This window comes from Stenella coeruleoalba (assembly GCF_951394435.1).
Source record: "Stenella coeruleoalba genome assembly, chromosome: 4".
Lineage (NCBI taxonomy): Eukaryota > Metazoa > Chordata > Mammalia > Artiodactyla > Delphinidae > Stenella > Stenella coeruleoalba.
Window position 1 is genome coordinate 11905724 of NC_137149.1, and position 20519 is coordinate 11926242.

At 34.1% G+C, this 20519-nt stretch overlaps 1 long non-coding RNA gene across 1 annotated transcript in view; it reads right to left on the reverse strand.

Annotated features, from left to right (window-relative positions):
• Positions 1-20519, reverse strand: part of LOC307185885 — a 115194-nt gene that overhangs the window by 51687 nt on the left and 42988 nt on the right. The window contains exon 2 of the long non-coding RNA XR_013828198.1: positions 7268-7392. This is a non-coding gene — a long non-coding RNA (uncharacterized lncRNA). The remainder of the gene's footprint in view (positions 1-7267; positions 7393-20519) is intronic.

Genomic DNA, 20519 nt, shown 5'->3' on the forward strand with positions numbered 1-20519 from the left:
CTAGGAACCAGTTAGATCTAGTTGAATGAATTTGAACAAAAAAAGGACAGTCAATAGATGACAGCACCAAGATAACAGAGATACTACAATTATTTGACAAAGATTTTAAAGCAGTCGTCATAAATTGCTTCAAGAAGAAATTATAAACATACTTGAAACAAGTGAAAAAATAGAAAGCCTTAGCAGAGAGATACAAAGTCTCAGACAAGAAATAGAAGACATAAAAGTAATCAAATAAAAACTTCAGTTTTTAAAAATATAATAATCAAAATAAAAAGCTCATTGTACGGGCTTTACAGTAGAAAGGAGGGGACAGGGAAGAATGAGTTAACTCTAAGACATAACAAGAGAAATTACTCTGAATAACCGAGAGAAAATAGACTGTTTTAAAAAATGAACAGAGCCTTAGGGACCTATGAGACTATAACAAAATATGTGACATTCATGTCACTGGATTTCATGAGTGAGAAGAGAAGGGGGGCAGGGCTGAAAAAAAGTACTCAAAGTAGTTATTACTGAAAACTTAGTTTGGCAAGACACATAACTCTACAGATTCCAGAACAAAACCCAAATAGGGTAAACCCAAACAAAAAAAATCCACAGCAATGCACATCATAATTAAACTGCTGAAATTAAAAAACAAAATTTTTTTAAACAGCAAGAGGAAATGGTTATATTACCTATATGGGAAAACATCAATTACAATGACACAGTGCATTCCTGATCAGAAACCATGGAGGCCAGAAAGAAATGGCACAGTACTTTTCAGATGTTAAAAGGAAAGAACTGTCAAAACAACGTTATTTCTAGTAAAAACATCCTGGTAAAATAATGACATCAGTAGACTGTTACGCATATATATTGTTAAGACCTAAAGCAACCACACAAACAATATAAGAAGAGATATACTCAAAACACTATAAATAAATCAAGATGAAATCCTAAAGTAATGTTCAAGTAACCCAGAGGAAGGCAATAAAAGGAGATGAACAAGAACCAGAGACAGCAAACCTAAAACAAATAATAAAATGGCAAACTTAGTGCTAACATATTGATAGTTACCTTACATACAAATGGTCTTAATTAACACCAATTAAAAGACAGAGCTTGGCAAACTGGATTAATAAACATGATCTAACTATATGATGTTTAAAAAAGACCTCACTTCAGATATAACAATATAGGCAGTTTGAAAGTAGAAGAATAGAGAAATACACATGTATCATGCAAACCTTAGTCAAAATAAATCGGGAGTGGCTATATATATATATATTATATATATATATATATATTTTTTTTTGCGGTACATGGGCCTCTCACTGATGTGACCTCTCCCGTTGCGGAGCACAGGCTCAGCGGCCATGGCTCATGGGCCTAGCAGCTCCACGGCATGTGGGATCTCCCCGGACCGGGGCACGAACCCGTGTCCCCTGCATCGGCAGGCGGACTCTCAACCACTGCGCCACCAGGGAAGCCCAGGAGTGGCTATATTAATATCAGATAAAACAGACATCCAAACAAAGAAAACTAGGAGAAACAGAGAAGGACACTATATAATGATAAAAGTATTAATTTACTAAGAAGACAAAACAGTCCTATGTGTGCATTCACCAAACAACAAAACTGCAAATATGTAAAGCCAAAAGTAAAAAACTGAAGGCGGAATAGACAAATCCCCAATTACAGTTGTAGACCTGTGTGGCAACCTCTCTCCACACTGAAAGGACAACTAGACAGAAAATCAACAAGAATAAATAAGAACTAAAAAATGCCATTAAGCAATAGGATATAATCAACAATTATAGACTATCCCACCTAACATCAGATTCCAGTCTTTTCAAGGACTCACATATAATACACCAATCTAAATGATATCCTGGGTTATAAAATAAACCTCAAAAAATACAACAGACTTGGAATTATACAGAGAATGTGTTTTCTGACCACAATAGAATCAAATTAAAAATCAATAACAAAAAGATAAGAGAAAAATTACCAAATACTTGGAAGTTAAACAACATACTACTAAAAAACCCATGAGTTAAAGTGGAAATATCAAGGAGAATCCAAAACTATATTCAACTGAATGAAAATGAAAATACAACATATTAAAATTTAGAGGAGCACAGCTAAAGCAGTGCTTAGAGGAAAATTTACAGCATTAAATTTATACATTAGCAGAAAGAAAGATCTCTAATAATCTAAGATCTTATTTTGAGAACCTAGAAATAGGAGAACAAAATAAATTTAAAGCAGTCAGAAAAAAGGAACTAATATAGGTAATGTAAAGAAATAAAATTGAGCATGGAAAAACAATAAAGTCAATGAAATCAAGGGTTGGTTCACCGAAAGATGAATAAAATTGACAAAATCCTACCTAGATCACAAAAGAAGAGTAGATATAAATTATCAACATCAGTAATGAAACAAAGAATATCTCTGTAGACATTGAAAGGATAATAAGGAAATATTATGAACAAGTATAAACACAAATTTTATAAGTTAGACAAAATGGACCAACTTCTCAAAAACTCTAATCACGATACACCTAATATGAAATCTATAAGTTAAATAGCCCAATAAGTACTGAGGAAATTGAATGTGTAATTTTACAGCTTCCAAAAAAGAAATTTCTAAGTTTAATTGGTTTCACTGGAGAATTCTATCAAATTTTAAAGAAGAATTAGTATCAAATCCTATATAATCTTTCCCAGACAACAGAGAGAGAATGCTCTTCAATTCATTTAGTGAGCTAGCAACACGCTAATACCAAAACCAGACAAAGAGTACAAAACTATATTCCAGTACCCCTCAAAAATACATTAAAATTCTTATCAAAATATCAGCACATAGAATTCAACAATATATAAAAAGAATTGTACACTATGGCCAAGGGAGGTTTAGTCCAGGGGTGCAAGCCTGGTTTTAATTTAAAACTCAAATCTATGTAACCTACCACATTAACAGGCTAGAGAAGAAAAAGCACATAATCCTACCAACTGATGCAAAAAGAATTTGACAAAATTCAAATCCCATCATTCACGATAACAAAACAAACAAAAAACCAAACAACTCTGAAAGATGAGAATAGCGGTGAAGTTCTTCAACCTGATAAGGAGCGCCTACAAAAAACCTACTGCTAAGCTATATTTAATTATGAAATACTGAATGCTTTCCTCTAAGATCAGACCACTCTCTCCACTCTTATTCAACATAGTGCTGGAATTTCTAGCCAATGCAGTGAGGCAAAGAGGATATAAAATTCATCCATATTGGAACTGGAAACAAAACTGTCCCTATTTGCAGATGACGTGATTATCCACATAGAAAATCCCAAGGTATCTACAAAACGAAAACCTCCTAGAACTAATAATTGATTATGTATTTGAGACTTTACTCTTTCCTAATGTATGCATTTAGTGCTGTAAATTTCTCTTCAGTAACGTGGAAACCACATGGGAACCACTGCTTCATAGGAAAAATGTTAACTGTGATGGAGGAACTGTTGGTGCTCAGTGTTGACAGCTTTGTGGGTTAAAAACTCCAGGGGTAACCAGTAATGGAGAGACCTTACTATTATATTTTCCTTCAGGAGCTTGACGAAATTCCCATAGTAAATGTCAGAAAAAAACCTTTCTTCTGCTTCTTGCAGGGGAGGGGGAAAAGCCACTTTGAAGTCCATCAGAGCACTCTGTTCTTCCTAACAAGGCCTGCCCTCAGGGGAAACCCCTTAACCATAGCCTAACCTGCTGGGGTATTATATTGTCAGAGGCTAAGTGACCCGGGACTGGAAATACCCAACTCTGGTCAGCTGTAGCCATCCTGTCCCATCTAAGGGGGAAGAAAAAAACTGAGAAACTCTCATAAGGTCTACAGTACAGATTATTAACTCACTGAAGAGTAAGACCTAATCCTAGGTTAGGTGACCTAATCACAGAACAGTTTCCCTCTCCTTAAAAATAATTTCTATTTAATAAAAAATGAATCTCAACCTAAACTTTATACCTCATATAAAAATTGACTCGAAAGAAATCAAGCACTTAAATGTGAATTATACAAATAAACATTTTTAGAAAAAAAAATTACAGGAGAAATATTCAGGATCTGGGGTTACACAAAGAGTTCTTGAATTTCACACAAAAACCACATAATCCATAATGGGAAAAATTAAGAAATTGGATTTCATCTAAATTACAAGCTTTCATTCTGTGAGGGATCCTCTTAAGAGCATGAAACAATAAGCTCTAGATTGGGATAAAATATTTACAAATTACATATCCAACAAAAGACTAGTATCTAGAATATATAAGAAACTCCCAAAATTCAAATTAGAACCAGGCAAAAGAAGTAAAGAGGACATGCAGACAGGACATAAACTCAGGAAAAAATTTCAAATAGCATTAGCTATTAGGGAAATTCATATTAAACCCACAATGAGATATCATAACACACATACCAGAATGGCTAAAACAGAAATAATGACAACACCATTTGCTGGCTAAGATGCGGAGAAACTGGACCATTCACATATTGCGGGTGCAAACATAAAATGGCACAATCACTCTGGAAAGCAATTTGGAAACTTCTCTAAAAAAAAACCTAAACATACAACTACCATATATCCCAGCAATTGCATTCCTGGGTATTTATCCCAGAGAACTTAAAACCTCTGTTTAAGAAAAAAAAAAACCTAAACATACAACTACCATATATCCCAGCAATTGCATTCCTGGGTATTTATCCCAGAGAACTTAAAACCTCTGTTTAAAAAAAAAAAAAAAAAACTGGATGCAAGTATTTATATCAACTTTATTTGCAATGGACAAAACTTGAAACAATTCTGATGTCTTTCAATTGATGAATAAACTGTGGTAGATCCATACCAAGGAATAATACTTTACCCCCCAACAACAACAAAAAAAAGAATGAAGAATAAACTATTGATACATGCAGCAACCTACTTGAATTTCCAGAGAGTAATGCTAAGAGAAAAAGCTAAAGCTAAAGCTTAAATACTATGTGATTCAATTTACAAAACATTCTTAAAATGACAAAGTTTTCGACATAGGGATCAGATTAGTCACTGCAGAGACTTTGGGAGGTATGGTGGGGATAAGGAAGTAGGTGTGGTGTAAAAATCATAGCATGAGGGATCTTTGTTTCAATAGAAATGTTCTTTATCTTCAGTGCATCGGTGTCAATACCCTGGTTGTGATATTACACTATAGGTTTGCAGTATGTTAACCAGTGGGGGAAACTGCGTAAAGACCAGTTTCTCTGCATGAAATCTCTGGAGTTTTTCTGTATTATTTCTTAATACTGCATGTGAATTTACAATAATCTCAAAGTAGAAAGTTTAATCAAAAACCATTTTTAAAACTGTGATGGTTATTTTATGTGCCAACTTGACTGGGCCTCTGGGTGTCCAGACATTTGACCAAATGTTCTGGGTGTATCTTTGAGGGTGTTGCTAGATGAGATTAACATTTGATTGGTAGACTGAGTAAAGCTGATTTCACTCGCTAAAATAGGTGGGCTTCATTCCAACAACCGAAGACCTGAATAGAGCAAAAAGACTGAGTAAGAAGGAACTCTTCCTGCCTGACTGCATGCACTGGACACTGGTCTTTTCTGGTCTTAGGACTGGGACAGAAGCATCAGCTCTCCTTGACTCACAAGAAGAGCTGGTATTCGGACTAGAAGTACATCACTGGCTCTCTTGGTTCCAGGGCCTTTGGATGGACTGGAACTACACACTGGTTCTTCTGGGTCTCCAGTTTGCTGACTGCAGGTCTTGGGACTTCTCAGCCTCCATAACTGTGTGAGCTAATTCCTTATTTTTATACATAATATTGGTTCCATTTCTCTGGATAACCCTGACTAGACTAATAAAAAAACTATTAGGGGACCGTTTCAAGTATATAACTTAGGTGTGGAAAGGAAGTTTGCATATCACTTTTTATTGACATTCACATAGAAGAAAGAGAGAAATTAGAACATTCTCTTTAGTTTATCAACATTGTGCATACGTGTGTGTGTGTGTGTGTGTGTGTGTGTGTGTTTGCGCGCATACAAAGCCTAGTAACAGATGTTAGTGGTGTGGAAGCAGAGGCAGATAACAGGAAGTGGATTTCAATTAATAAAACACACAACCAAAGAAACTTAAAATAAAAGAGGGCAATTGATCCCTCTTAAATGAATGCCTGTGTTCATTTCCTATTCAGATCAGCATGTGGTAATTTTTATTTGTCAGTAAAAATCAATCAACCTCCACTTAAAAAGGTATTTTGGGTCATCAATATGATTCAAGTGGTATTCTATTTTAGAAGAGTCATTTCTTTTTAAAGATGTTTTTAATATTCATGATTTGAACATTTAATTATGGTTGATATTAAATAAAAAGAATGAGAGCACATTTTGACTTGCAAAGTTTGTAGCTCACTAAGAATTCATTAGGCCATACTTAGTTTAGGAGTCAATCTTCAGTTTTTTGAAATTCAGGAAAAGCCTATTTAACTATATATAAACCTAACTGTAAAACTTTTTTGAACTTTTTTTTCACTAAGACAAGACTTTTGTCTACAGCTCTAATAAAATGAGTCCAATTTATACTTAAGCACTGTTCTTATTTCTTATAAAAATTTAACTCAAACCTTCACACACAATTTCCACATAAATCATAAGATACCAAACTCAGGTTTTCGTGAAAAATACTGGTAAAAGGGGTTTCAAAGTCAGAGAGATTCGGATTCAAATCATACACCCTTACCTACTATGGTCAGTATAATGACTGTAACACAAAATAACTACTATTCGTTTTGAGTGTCTACTGCATGCCAGATAATTTATATATAGTATCTTATTTTACCCTTATGACAGTTCAGAGATGAAAATATAGCTGGTTGCATTTTATAGATACAGAATCAGACTCAACCTTGTTATAAGGCCTTGGACAATTACCTACATTTTCTTAATTTTAGTCTCCTCACTAATGAAATGAATGAATGAAATGAATGAATGAAAACTATACCTACCTTACTGTTACGAATTTTAAGCAAGACAATATATGTAATACATCAAGCTGTTAACCTAAGAGTCACTAAACAATGTGATCGCCCTTCAATTTTAATTAAAATAATATTCAGGTTCACTTCATACACAGAAGTAAGTCAGGATCACTCAGATAAAAGTCAGAGTATCCAAGATGTGGCTGATCAGAGTAGAGTGTTAGATATAGATTATAGATTGAGTGTCAGATACAGATTACCTGATTGAGTCAACTTCATATGCACCAATATTTCCACTTTAAAGAAGAGATGTGTGAAGAAATAAGCTGTTCATTCAGGACTTTATTTTTCAGGCAGAGCAAGTTTCTTTCTTTTGGTACGCCATCTGTAAGAAATGATTGACAAGAAATGGCATTGTGCCTTGCACATTTATCAAATTAAAAATAAAGGAGAAGTCTTGGATTTAGATTCATATTAAGATAAAACAAAATTTTTAAGCTTCCCAAGATTGGAATCAAAAGACTTTTCATGCTTTAACATTCAGAGCAGCACTAAATGACTCCCCTGGGCTCACTGCTAATTTTAAAGCTATTAGACAAAAGGGCTGGATTTCAAGGGAGGTATGGTACTGAATTCATTCTTTTTCCTTTCCAGAGGAAAACCCATGAGGCTTCAAGATTTAAAGTCTGTCAGCTCAACAGACCATGACAAGACTTGAGTCTTCTTGATAAATACAAAAAACACATTAAGAAGCTGTTTGATGGGGCTGTGTAGGGAATGGCTTTGAGCGAATCTTTGATTATCTAAGACATCTAATTCCTAAACAAACAAAATCTCTTATTTATCTCCATATTTTGAAAGATAGCTTAAGAACACTGGGAAAGATATTTTCAAATTCATTAGCTGGATCTCTAATTACTGACATTCTACATAGTAACATACAATATCGTCTAATGACATAATAATATGCAACTTTTATATCATTATTTTTCCACCAATTGGATAACCAGTGTGTAACTTTTTGATCTTAACAAATAATTTAAATGACTTTTCTATCTATAATATCATATAATATTGCTTACATAAACACGATGCATTATAGGTGAGGTGATACTGCACACTTGGCTTTAAATTATTATTAATATTATAGAAGTCACTGTAATTTGAAATGTAAATTAATATCAAGGGGATTCTCTATCTGAAGGTAATTAATGAAGTTTTTTTACTATAATAATTTATTTTGTATGTCTTTCAAAGTACAGTTATTTCAGCTCAAATAAAATGGCAAGAAAATGTGGTTTTAATCACATAATTAAGAACTGAGTCTGTGATTTGAGCAATGCAAGCTAATAAGAATCAAAATTATTTTGTGATTCCCCCCCCCACACGTCTTGCCTCTCTGGAGATTTTAGACAACGTGCCTTTGTACTAGATTTGTATTGGAGATTCCCACAGTGGGAAGACATAAGGGATATTCTAGTTAATGTGAATTATCTTGTCTTTGTCACTGAAGATTCTATTTGTTTCTGAAATATGTAGGCACATTGAATAGACTGATCATGGTAAATCTGGCTGAGGAGTGTCCAGAAAACAATAGCAAAAGAGTCCCTTGCACACAGAGACAAAACCAAAACAAAACTAAAAAAGAAAGAAATATTAGCTTATGGGAAATTACTGGGTATTTCCTCCTAGGTAGTCATTGTCTTTATAGGGCCATCAGGGTATTACTGGCTTCATTACCTTTAATTTCCCATAGCAGTGATTCATTCATATTCCCTGTTCCATCCTGAGATGAATGGCATGAATCAGAGAGATGCCTTGAAGTATGATTAGGAAAGCCTTTGCCCACGAACACAGTGACATGTTCCTTGAGGGACTGAACTCATGTCCTTAGCCTCTTCAATATTAGACTCCAAAGAACCTTGATAACTGACCAAATATTACCTTCCTACAAAGTTAATTAAACAATTATTTCCTGTAAGACCTTACAAAGACTCCTTATAGCTTCATTTGTCCTCAAAGCCCTCTGAATCTGATGACAAATTTTAAGAATATTACATGTACTAACATTTCCCTTTAATTCTGACAAGTGATATACTTCATTCTAGGCTTTGGCCAGGTAAAAGGCAGTCAGATCACCATTTTTAGGATTTAGGATTTTTTTTTTAAAGACCAAAATACTTCTTATGCTAGGTAATTTTTCCTTAGTGTGCCTTTATTTTCTTTACTTCAAAATAAAAAAATTTAGAAGATACTGTTTCCTAATAATTGTAATATTCTTTCATTGTCTTTTTTTCTTTGTCTTTCAGCAGGCATTTTCTATCTGTTGTGCTCAAATTTACATAGGGGTGTGTGTGTGTGTCTGTGTGTATATATATATATATATATATATATATTCTATATATATATATGTGTATATATATAATCTATTCTCTGGATCACCCTGACTCGTGTAAATGCTAAAACAATATAAATGTGTTTGTGAACTCCAAGTATTGTTCCTTTATTGTATTAATTCTTTTTCGTATCCTATTTTCTTCCTATTCTTTTCCCTCTTTCTCCTCCTTCTACTTCTTTTTTGTAAAGAACAACATGATTTTATCATGGAAAGTAACCTCATGACTTTTTTTCTTATAAAATCTCCATATGTTTATTTCATTACTTATCCTCTAATGCTTTCCTTTTATAGCAGAGCTAACATTTATATCCTATATTTATATGCTATATTTTACCCTTTAATTGAATAAATTATCATCTCAGTCTCTTTTAAATCTTCAGTCAAATATTTATCTCTAGTCCTGACATTTTTTCCAACCTGCATTTCTATGCTACATTCATATGAGGGCCTTGGTCGAACTATGATTTTCTGATATGTAGTTTCTTCTGTCTCAAATGGAAAGTTCCTATCTGCCTTACCTAGTTCCCATATAGTTCTATTGCAGGATTCTAGTTGTAGGCAGGAAGTCTTCAGTAAACCGCCCATAAAATAACAAGGTACAAGCTTATTTTGCATTGACATGGTCAGCTCATCCATCTGGAAAATCTTAGGTCTTCTCTATATTTTGATCAAGACCCCTACCACCAGCCCAAAAGGGAGGTCCTAATAATTTTGGATCTTATTTTTTATTTTCATGGATAGGTGCTTTATCACTCTGGGATGGTTGACAGTAAATAAAATTAAAGAAAGATCCTGAATATTTTCTACTAATCTATTCTCCTAAATAGAATAAAAATCTTAGTACTACTATAGGAGAATTTCTATACTTATATTTGTTCACATTTTTCTGATACACTGACATTTCATAACAATATCATCATCTATAAATTTTAAATTGTCTCAAGATAAAAAGCTGAATAAAAAAGAATTTTGACACTTTCCAAGAAACTATTTTGATAAAATTAAAAGACAACCAAAACTAGTTTTCAGGTTTATTTTGTCAAACAATAATCAGTGTCAAGGCTACAAAGAACAAAGAGCTTTATTTAGGGTCTTAGGAATTGCAATTTGGGAGACGAAGATTTGGGTAAAACCGAAAAAGTGTTCTGGGGAAGAGAAAGGGTCAGGGGCTTATTAAAACAAATCCATAAGGTTATTAAAGTTGTCTGCAAGAAAGGAAATATTTGTCCTTAAGGGATCGGCTGTCACAACCTATTTTAGGGTAAGGGTCCACTAAGTATCTTGAATTTCTAGAACATTGGGCTGGTGTTCTGGGTGCCTGAGGTAAGACAATAAGTGGTCAAAAGATCATATTCCATCTGGGCTGAGACGTGCCTAATCCTACTTCCTCAATGGCCTCCCGGATCCATTTCAGAGAGTTCTCTTAGCAGTACTGACTCCACTTGAATTTCTTTCACAGTATTTAATAAATCACTTCAGCCTCTGAACTAATCAGAATGTGTCTTGGGTGACAGATATTCCTAGTTCAAACCATTATGATGAAGCAAGTCACTGATGAAAGAGGGGCTATTAGTCTTTAAGTCTTCCTAAGGAAAGCCATTTCTCCTTTTTTTTTTTGGTATCCTCAACAAATAACGTGATCTGTAAATATATTTAAAGGCATAACTCAAAGCCTTCCCATTCCTCATGCCTACTTCACAAGTCTTTCTCTATTCTACATACTATGCTAAGTTGAGAAATTAATCAAAGATCCAATCTAAAATCAACTCAAAACCTTTAATATATTTGCTAATCACACTTTCTTTGGACCATCAAAGATAATAAGGTAATTGAGCTTGCAATAGAACTTACTTATTTCCAAGAGAATGGAAAGTTTCAGAATCACTAGACCAAATCCTTCATTCTCCAAACAATGAAACTGAGACACAGAAGCCTCAGGTTATACTTTTAAATTTGGTAAAGTCAATATTAGAGGCCATTGTCTTTTGCTTCTAAGCCTTTATAGTTGTACCTAACTTACTACCCTCTGCAACACGAGGTATTTATCAGGAAAACAAAAGACTCTGTATCGTACTTTTTAATCAAATAACTAGGAGTCAATTACCTGATTATTTCTTGAAATAGAATATTGTTCCACAGTTTTATAACTCTGTTAAAGTTAATAATTAAAATTCCTTAAAAGCAAAGTTGAATATTTGCCAATTCAAGTTCTGATTATGTTAATTTAAATTACGAATGCATTTTGTAGTGTTATGATGTATTTTTAAAACATTCTCATAGATAGAGTGTAAAGATTTGGAGAAAACATAAGTATACTTCAAATGGTAATGCATTTCACATTTTAATATAATCCTTTAACCCAATACATTTATCTTCAATTCCTTCATAATCTTTTAAAAAATAAGTCTATGATGTGTTAATAATAAAATAGTTTAATTGCTTACAAGTTTGTATGTTTTACAATTGGATTTTCCCATATTTCAAAAGCATTTCTTTCATAACTCCTGTTACGAACATAAGGACAACTTGTGCAAGTAATTAAGAGAATGGAAAGCACGTACATTTATTTACATTCTAAGAACATTAAACTGAATGAATTGTACATCTAGCTTATATGTGACCTTTGGAAAAATTCACAGTGAAGCAAAGAGGTCAAGAAGAAAGCTGTTTTTCAACGTGATGTAATTCTCAAGGTTATGTAATACTTTTAACATGAATAATTTACTTAAATAAAAATTGGCATTCTCTCTTTCTGTACAGTTTTGAGTCCTTTAGTTACAATTATACTTAGCTTTGGCCTCTCAAGCTGCCAGTTAAGAAAAATGCAGTCTTTGCCTGACTGATTCCTGATACTTTACGTGGCTGAATCGCATAAGTTGGAGAGTCGGGAAGTTACCCAGCAAGCTCAATGAGAGACAAAGAGAGAGAGAGAGAAACAGGGTAGATATAGGAGAGGACACGGATTTATAGAAAAGGAAAAATGTTAGTTTCAAAAATGAAAAAATGGGAATAAGGGAACAGAGCAAAGATCGAGTTCATATTGGACTGACAGCAACATGTGAGATAGTAATAGTGACCAACATTTATGGAATGTTTATTTGCCTTTGTTCTAAGTACTTTCAATACTGGAACTCATTTAATTTTCAGAACAATCCTAAAATACAGGTATAAATATTTCCATTTTTTATATAACAAATTGGAAGCACAAAGAAGTTACATTAAGTGCCCAAGGTCACAACTTCTTACCTTGGTGGAATAAAGAATTCTTAGTGGAAAAATTAGGGATCAAATCTAGATGTTTTTGTAGATGTAACTGACATATAACATTATATTAGCTTCAGGTATAGAACATAATGATTTGATATTTATATATATATATTGCAAAATGATCACCACAATAAGCAAATCAAGATATATGACTCCAGAATTTACACCAAGTCACCAAGGAAGAGAAGATTTTAGAAAAAAAAAAATCTGTGGTATTTTAAGTATAATTCCTCTTTGCCACTTTGAGAAACTAGAAAAAAATAATTTAAAAAGACTTTTTGATTGGTTGTGGCCATTTTAACTTCAGAGCATGCCAATACTGTGTAACATGGTGGTTCATCTTTGTAAGGATTCCATATAAGTGTATTAGTTCACGCAATTTATTTACTCAGTAATGAAAATACACACTTCCATCCATTAGTTAGCACTTGTCATTCTAACAGGAAAATTTTGGTAAGAAGAAAACATATTTAATATTAGATTAGAAATTATTAATTACATCAACCAATCTCTCTCTTTCTCTCTCTCTCTCTCTCACACACACACACACACACGCACACACACAAATAATAAAAAATGACCCAACTCGGATTGATGAAACATAAAAGACAGTGTCGACTTAAAAAAATGCACAACGTGCATCTGGGGCAAAATGAGGACTGCAGGCTGGGAGACAGCATTTCAGATAGCTCTGAGAAACTGCTCCGAAGAGCCAACAGGGGAGGTCAGGATATATGTGATTTTGGTGAAGAGGGGGTATATGCAATCAAGCACGTATTTTTGGCAGAAGTTTCTGCTAGTTTCGTGAAGGTTACTGCTAGTCACGAGGAGCAGTCGTCACCATGAAGGATTTTAGTGCTTTTCTAGATATAAGGAGATGCAAGAATTGGGCTCATAAAACTAGCTCCTGAAAATATCCAACTATCTGAAGACCTGTTCAGCCAGTTTTTCCCAGAGGACAGAGTGCCTCATTTCTGCTCTCCACCTGAACTCCTTTCAGCGGGGGTGTTGAAAGTCAGCAGCTGTAGTGGCTCATGATTTAATCCTTGTAGAGGTAGATGTCAAGTGCCAATGGAAAATGCCAATTTGTAGTTGACAATTGCTTGAGAATGGTTTTAATGTTTTCTTTGCTAATGTATAAATTTTATCTATCCCATCTGCTCTATTTCATTGTATAATTTGTTAGGGACTAATTTACTGTCCTATGATTTCAAAAGCAACCTTTTATAAAAGGACACAATTAATGAATCAATTAAACAAGTTATGACACAATGTTTTTTGTTTTTAATTGTGAAAGAAATAAATTATTCATCACTATTCATAGGAATAAATACAGTAAAAATTATAAGGCATTTTCGTAAGATTAACTATAATTGATTTGATTAATTTCACTGACTTATCACATACACTGTAGAAATTACAAACCCTTTGAGTTGTCAAAATAAGAAAAAACACGGTGGTATGTGCCTATATGTACTTGTGTCATATACGACTACATATGTAAATATATATATGCATAAATATATTTTATCTGTTTGTATTATTAACTCAGACTGAATTTTAAAATATTTGGAGGGTGTTTTCACAGTTTCCAATATTCAATTGAAGATTGATTTATGAAGAACTTTAGTTTTTCCCATCATAGTAGGTACTGTAATATAAAAAACAAAACTAAACAAATACAGTTCTTGGTATTTCTTTTTCTGTTAGATTGTTCTATGCATATTTTGCTTTTATTGCCTTTTTGCTTTCATTTTTTGTTAATCCTGTTTACTTGATGATGAAAATTTGATTTTCATCAGGTAGTCATATAAGTCTTTGAAGGCTTCTTCTTGATTATTTCTCTCTCACAGATATTGTAGTGTATTAATTTTACTATTTGTTTTTCATCTTGAAATGGATTTATCCTTTATCAGTTTATGGAGACAGCATCATAATATGTAAGCAATCTCCCGGTAGGGCAGGAGGCTGTTACATGGGACTCCCAGCATCCTGACCAACCTTTTCCCCTCTCTTGCTTGTTTAATTTTATAGCAAGAAAAGAAACTGTTAGGCTGCCTCCCCAGTCTGTATTGCAGTGTAGGAAGCATAAACTTGGGTAGATTTAGAGTTTCCCAAAGAGTGACTTGAACTCCATTGTTATTTCAGTAAATCTATTGACTAAGCATATAACGGAAAAATGTTGTGTCTGAAAAGAAAGAAATGAGCCTTGTTTCCTGTCATTCACACCAATTTCTCACATATATAAAACAAAAATGAGTGAGTGAGTTGGCACATTCATCAAACAATTAGTTTATATCAATGAAAAATATAAAAACTAAGTATTTAAATCAAATATTTCACATTGCTTAGATAAGGAAGTGAGAGAAGAAGTTACTGAACTATTTAATTATTGGAGTTTCTTCTCCTAAATTAAAGAAATTTTATACTTTCAAACTCAGCTCACACACTTACACATATATATGTGTGCACAGACACAAACCCTCACTCTTATGCACACATCAAATATATGTCATTAATAATGAGTAATTTTACTCACTTGTCCCACTGAACCTACAAGAAAACAAAAAGACTTGCTCTTAAGATATCCCCGAGGCTTGGTAGGAAAAGGCTGCTACTTTATCTGTCTACAGTTGAAGACATCTAACCACCAAAATATTGCTTCATTTTAAAACCACAGTTTAGCTTTACTTCTTAAAGATACAGACATTACAAGAAATTCAACAATAACTAATGTCTTGTCATACTTCCTGAATTATCTCTGTTTTGCCAGAACTGCTAAATTAGTGCCTCAGTTATATTACACTATTATGAAAATGACCCCCAAATTACTTGGTGCTCTTATTTCAATATTTTCTCATTTATTCAAGTGACAATTTTGTTTTTGATCCTAGGGACATAATTTAAAGGTATTTTTATGTTCTGTGTGGTACAACCTATCATTACATAGATACAATTATGTAAATAAAATTCAGTCTAGGAATTACAGATCAATCCTCTTATTCTGCTTTGGAAAAACAAAATCTTTGACCATGCCAATAATAAAAGAGCAATCCATTAGTGGACCAGAGACATCAATGGATTTCTGGAAAACTGCAAGTAAGTAGACAGATATATATACTGACAGATAAAGGAAACAGAAAAAGGGACACCTGGAGAAAACTGCCAAGGTCAGTGCCAATTGTCTAGGATGAGTCCCAGGGAGATACAACCTGGAAGGATGTAGGGAGAATCGAAATTAGCTGTGACAATGCAGTTAAAATACTGGAACATTGGGCTTCCCTGGTGGCGCGGTGGTTGAGAGTTCGCCTGCCGATGCAGGGGACACGGGTTCGTGTCCCGGTCCGGGAAGATCCCACATGCCGCTGAGTGGCTGGGCCCGTGAGCCATGGCCGCTGAGCCTGCGCGTCTGGAGCCTGCGCGTCTGGAGCCTGCGCGTCCGGAGCCTGTGCTCCGCAACGGGAGAGGCCACAACAGTGAGAGGCCCGCGTACCGCAACAACAACAAAAATACTGGAACATCAAGAAAACAGCTGGAGAATACAACATGTTTAGCAACTGCCTAAAACATTCCAGTAGGAACTGGGAGAAACAGGGAAAGGAAGAAAATAAGACAGGAAAAGAAGAAAGTAAAACATTTTCCTGGGCCAAACGAAGGACACATCTTCAGACTGAAACACTTTCTACAGAGTAGTATCCACAATAAACGAAAAACAGCCAGCACCCTGATCCACCCTAGTGAATGTGTAGAAGTCAGTTCATTAAAAAAGAAGAGGTCCATCCACCTCACTACAAATAACTCAATTTCCTTTCTTTTTATGGCTAATATTCCATTGTATATATGTGCCACATCTTCTTTATCCGTTCATCTGTCGATGGACAATTAGGTTGGTTCCATCTCCTGGCTACTGTGAATAGTGTTGCAGTGAACATTGTGGTACATGTCTCTTTTTGAATTACGGTTTTCTCAGGGTATATGTCTGTCATACAGAGTGAAGTAAGTCAGAAAGAGAAAAACAAATACCGTATGCTACACGCATAAATATGGAATCTAAAAAAAAAAAAAATGGTACTGATGAACCTAGTTGCAGGGCAGGAAAGACGTAGACGTACAGCATGGACTTGAGGGCACAAGGTGGGAGGGGGAAGCTGGGGCGAAGTGAGAGTAGCATCGACATATATACACTACCAAATGTAAAATAGTTAGCTAGTGGGAAGCAGCCACATAGCACAGGGAGATCAGCTCCGTGTTTTGCGATGACCAAGAGGGGTGGGATAGGGAGGATGGTAGGAGACTCAAGAGGCTCAAGAGGGAGGGGATACGGGGACATGTGTATGCATATGGCTGATTCACTTTGTTGTACAACAGAAACTAACACAGTATTGTGAAGCAATTATACTCCAATAAAGATCTATTTAGAAAAAACAAAACACAAAAGATAATAAAGGACAAAAAAAAAAAGGAGCAGAAGAGAAGATTACCTAATAAATGAAATAAGATTGGTTTAACACTTTGGATTCGCAAGGTACAAAAAGACAAGAAAACTATGTCTCAGAGTTCTGAGGAAAGAAGATTCTAAATTAGGGATTCTATAGCTATCCAAACAGTAATCTAATATGAATTCAAAATAAATAGTAAAAGAAAGAAGCTATTCAAGAAATCTGTTCTTAAACATCTGAAGAGTAAGAAAATAAAGGTGGATTTTCTTAGAATATTCTCAATAAAACAAAAATGGGATATATATAACAATATAACAAGGACAAGAGGTTCTGTAGTGGAAACATTCTAGTCATACAACTGAAGAATCTCCAATTTGTAAGTTGCGGTACAAAGTTTTTTTTATAATCTTTGTTCTACTAGATGTATAAAATATAGAGACTTCACTTGTCCCAAATACTTGAAACATACTTTCAAGTAGTACAGATTTGGTGACATATTATTACATTTCCTTTGCTTGAGTTCAATCATAAAAATATTGGCACAGTCATAGCTTAAATACTGTTAATAAATGTTCAGCACTTAGAGTGATCAATATTAGCCTAACATTGAAAAGAATTATTGTACAGAAACAGAATATAATAAAAATTGGTTAGATAATTGACAGAAATCAGTGGATTTGTTGATACTGCATTTATTGATAGAATGATAGAGTTAAATGTTATCACCTTAAGTTAATTTACGTAACAACAGGAATACATAAAAATAATAACCATGCTGAGAGGTCCTAGCTAGGCTACATATTCTTCATAACACCAATCACAGCAATATTAGAAGGAACCCCACTGAAATTGTCTAAATTACTAAGATAAGTTTTCCCATTTCCTCAACATTGCCATCTGCTATAGACTGAATGTTTGTGAATCCCTCAAATATAAATGTTGAAACCTAATCTCCAGTGTGATAGCATTTGGAAGTGGGGGCCTTAGGAAATGAATAGGTCATGAGGGTGGACTAATCATGCATGAGATTAGTGCCTTTATAAAAGAGCACCAGAGAGCTTTCTTACCCCTTCTGTCATATGAGGACACAGTGAGAAGACAGCTGTCTATGAACCAGAAAGTGAACCTTCACCAGATACCAAATCTGACTTATTTGGCCTTCCAAGCCTCCAGAACTGTAAGAGATAATATTTGCTGTTTAAGCTTCTCAGTCTGTGGTAGTTTGCTATAGAAGTCTGAATGGACTAAGACAGTTATTAAACCTATACTTCAGTTATTACAATGTGTCCGGTACACAGCTTATTAGTTCTTTGTGATTTCTGCCTGACAATCCCAGGGGAGAAGAAGCAGAAAACTCAATATCTTGATAAGTAGAGCTATGTACTACTTAAATAAGGATTTTTCTCTTCTCTTTATAAATCTGCTTTTTCTTTATCCAACAACATTATTGATTGTCTAACATGAGTCAGGTACGATGTTGAAGGATATTTTATTTTATTTAGTCTTACTCATAGTTTTTTTTTTCTTTTTGATAAGTACTTGCTGACATTGATAATAGAACTTGACCAATGTGCAAAAACATTTCTACATATATAAACGCCTCACAAAAGGGAACACTCCTTATTAAATACGTGTATTCTTAAACGGATGAAGACATATAAATGCATCTATTATATAGAACTGATTAGACAATGTAATTACTTATATCATTGATAAAATACTGTTAATTGGGTCTATAAATTAGCCTTCATTTATTCATGCATTCAATAACTGTTTAATGATTTCAAATACTTGTCAGGTATCTAAGTTCTAAATATGGAATGGCAAAAAAATAAAACAAAAGACCATGGCCTCAGAGTGCTTACAATCTAACATAAGTTATAAGAAATATCAGGCATTTAGAAGGAAATAATTATATATTTAGGAGATTCAAAAAGCTATAAACAATGCCATACTACTTTAGCTCAATGTATTACTTTTCAAATTTAAGTTGAAATTAAGATCTAAAAAAAGTTTTAAAAATAAATTAAGCAGTTTACATTTGATTACTAGATGATTAACATATCACAGTCTTCCTGTATTTCTCTCTTTCACTGCTATCATGTCTAAAAATTTTCAAAGCACACCAATCAGAGATTTCTTTTCTGATGTTAATATAATGGAAAACATGTCAAAAGAAAAAAAGAAAAACCACTGTTTAAAACATATTTCCCTCAATTACTTTTACGTCAACTGAACAAGTAAGGAAAATGTTAAATGTAAACTTAGAAAAATCATGAGCAGGTGAAACCAAAATATATTACAAAGCTCAATAATATAAAACTGATATCCAAGATGCTGCTTTTGCCAATAGCACTATCATCTAGAAAATGAGACGATTTGGCAAAAGAGTCCCTATAACATAATAACTGAGATCAGTAAGTTCACTTTCAAAGGAGGAATTACTGTGCATTCAACTGTGGTTTCTTTGTGTCTCCATGAATGGGATGCTGTCAGGCTGCTTCTATGTAACTACCATTCTACCCATTTTACCTTTGAATTGTTTATGCTTTTAAAATTAATTTCCAATCAAAGGAATAAAAATATAGTATTATTTCATAATTAAATAATTATTATAAAATATATATGACTCACCAATGCTGATATAGTAAATCTGGAGAGAGTAAACATTTTGTAGTCATTTGATAACCATTCAATAAGCAATGTTCTTATTTTACATTGTCATAAGTAGTCTATGTGAAAAATTATTAGAAATGATGAGTTATGACTTCAAATTCAAAAGCATCACTACTTTACTGTCACAACTTGGTTCTGCTTCTGAACAGACTAAAATAATTTATTCAGTTTAGAAACTTTGTGTGATTTTAAATATATTCTAATAATCCTCCCTTGAGCAATAGACTTTAGCAGCACTTCTTTTACTATATTTTCCTTAAAAGGCAGTTGCCTTTAGAAATTTAGAAGGATTTAATCAGTTTTATAATACCCCAGTTTCCACAAATTCAAGAAAACTAAAACAGTGAAAAACTTCAACCAGATTTCTTTATTTTTTATTTATTTGTTTGTTTGTTTATTTATGCCTGCATTGGGTCTTCATTGCTGTGCGTGGGCTTTCTCTAGTTGTGGCGAGCGGGAGCTACTCTTTGTTGCAGTGCGCAGACTTCTCATTGCAGTGGTTTCTCTTGTGGAGCACGGGCTCTAGGCACGCGGGTTTCAGTAGTTGTGGCTCGTGGGCTCAGTAGTTGTGGCTTGTGGGCTTAGTTGCTCCGTGGCATGTGGGATCCTCCCGGACCATGGCTCGAACCCGTGTCCCCTGCATTGGCAGGTGGATTCTTAACCACTGCACCACCAGGGAAGTCCCCAACCAGATTTCTTAAATTAGTTTGATACAGCCTACAGTTTGTGGCT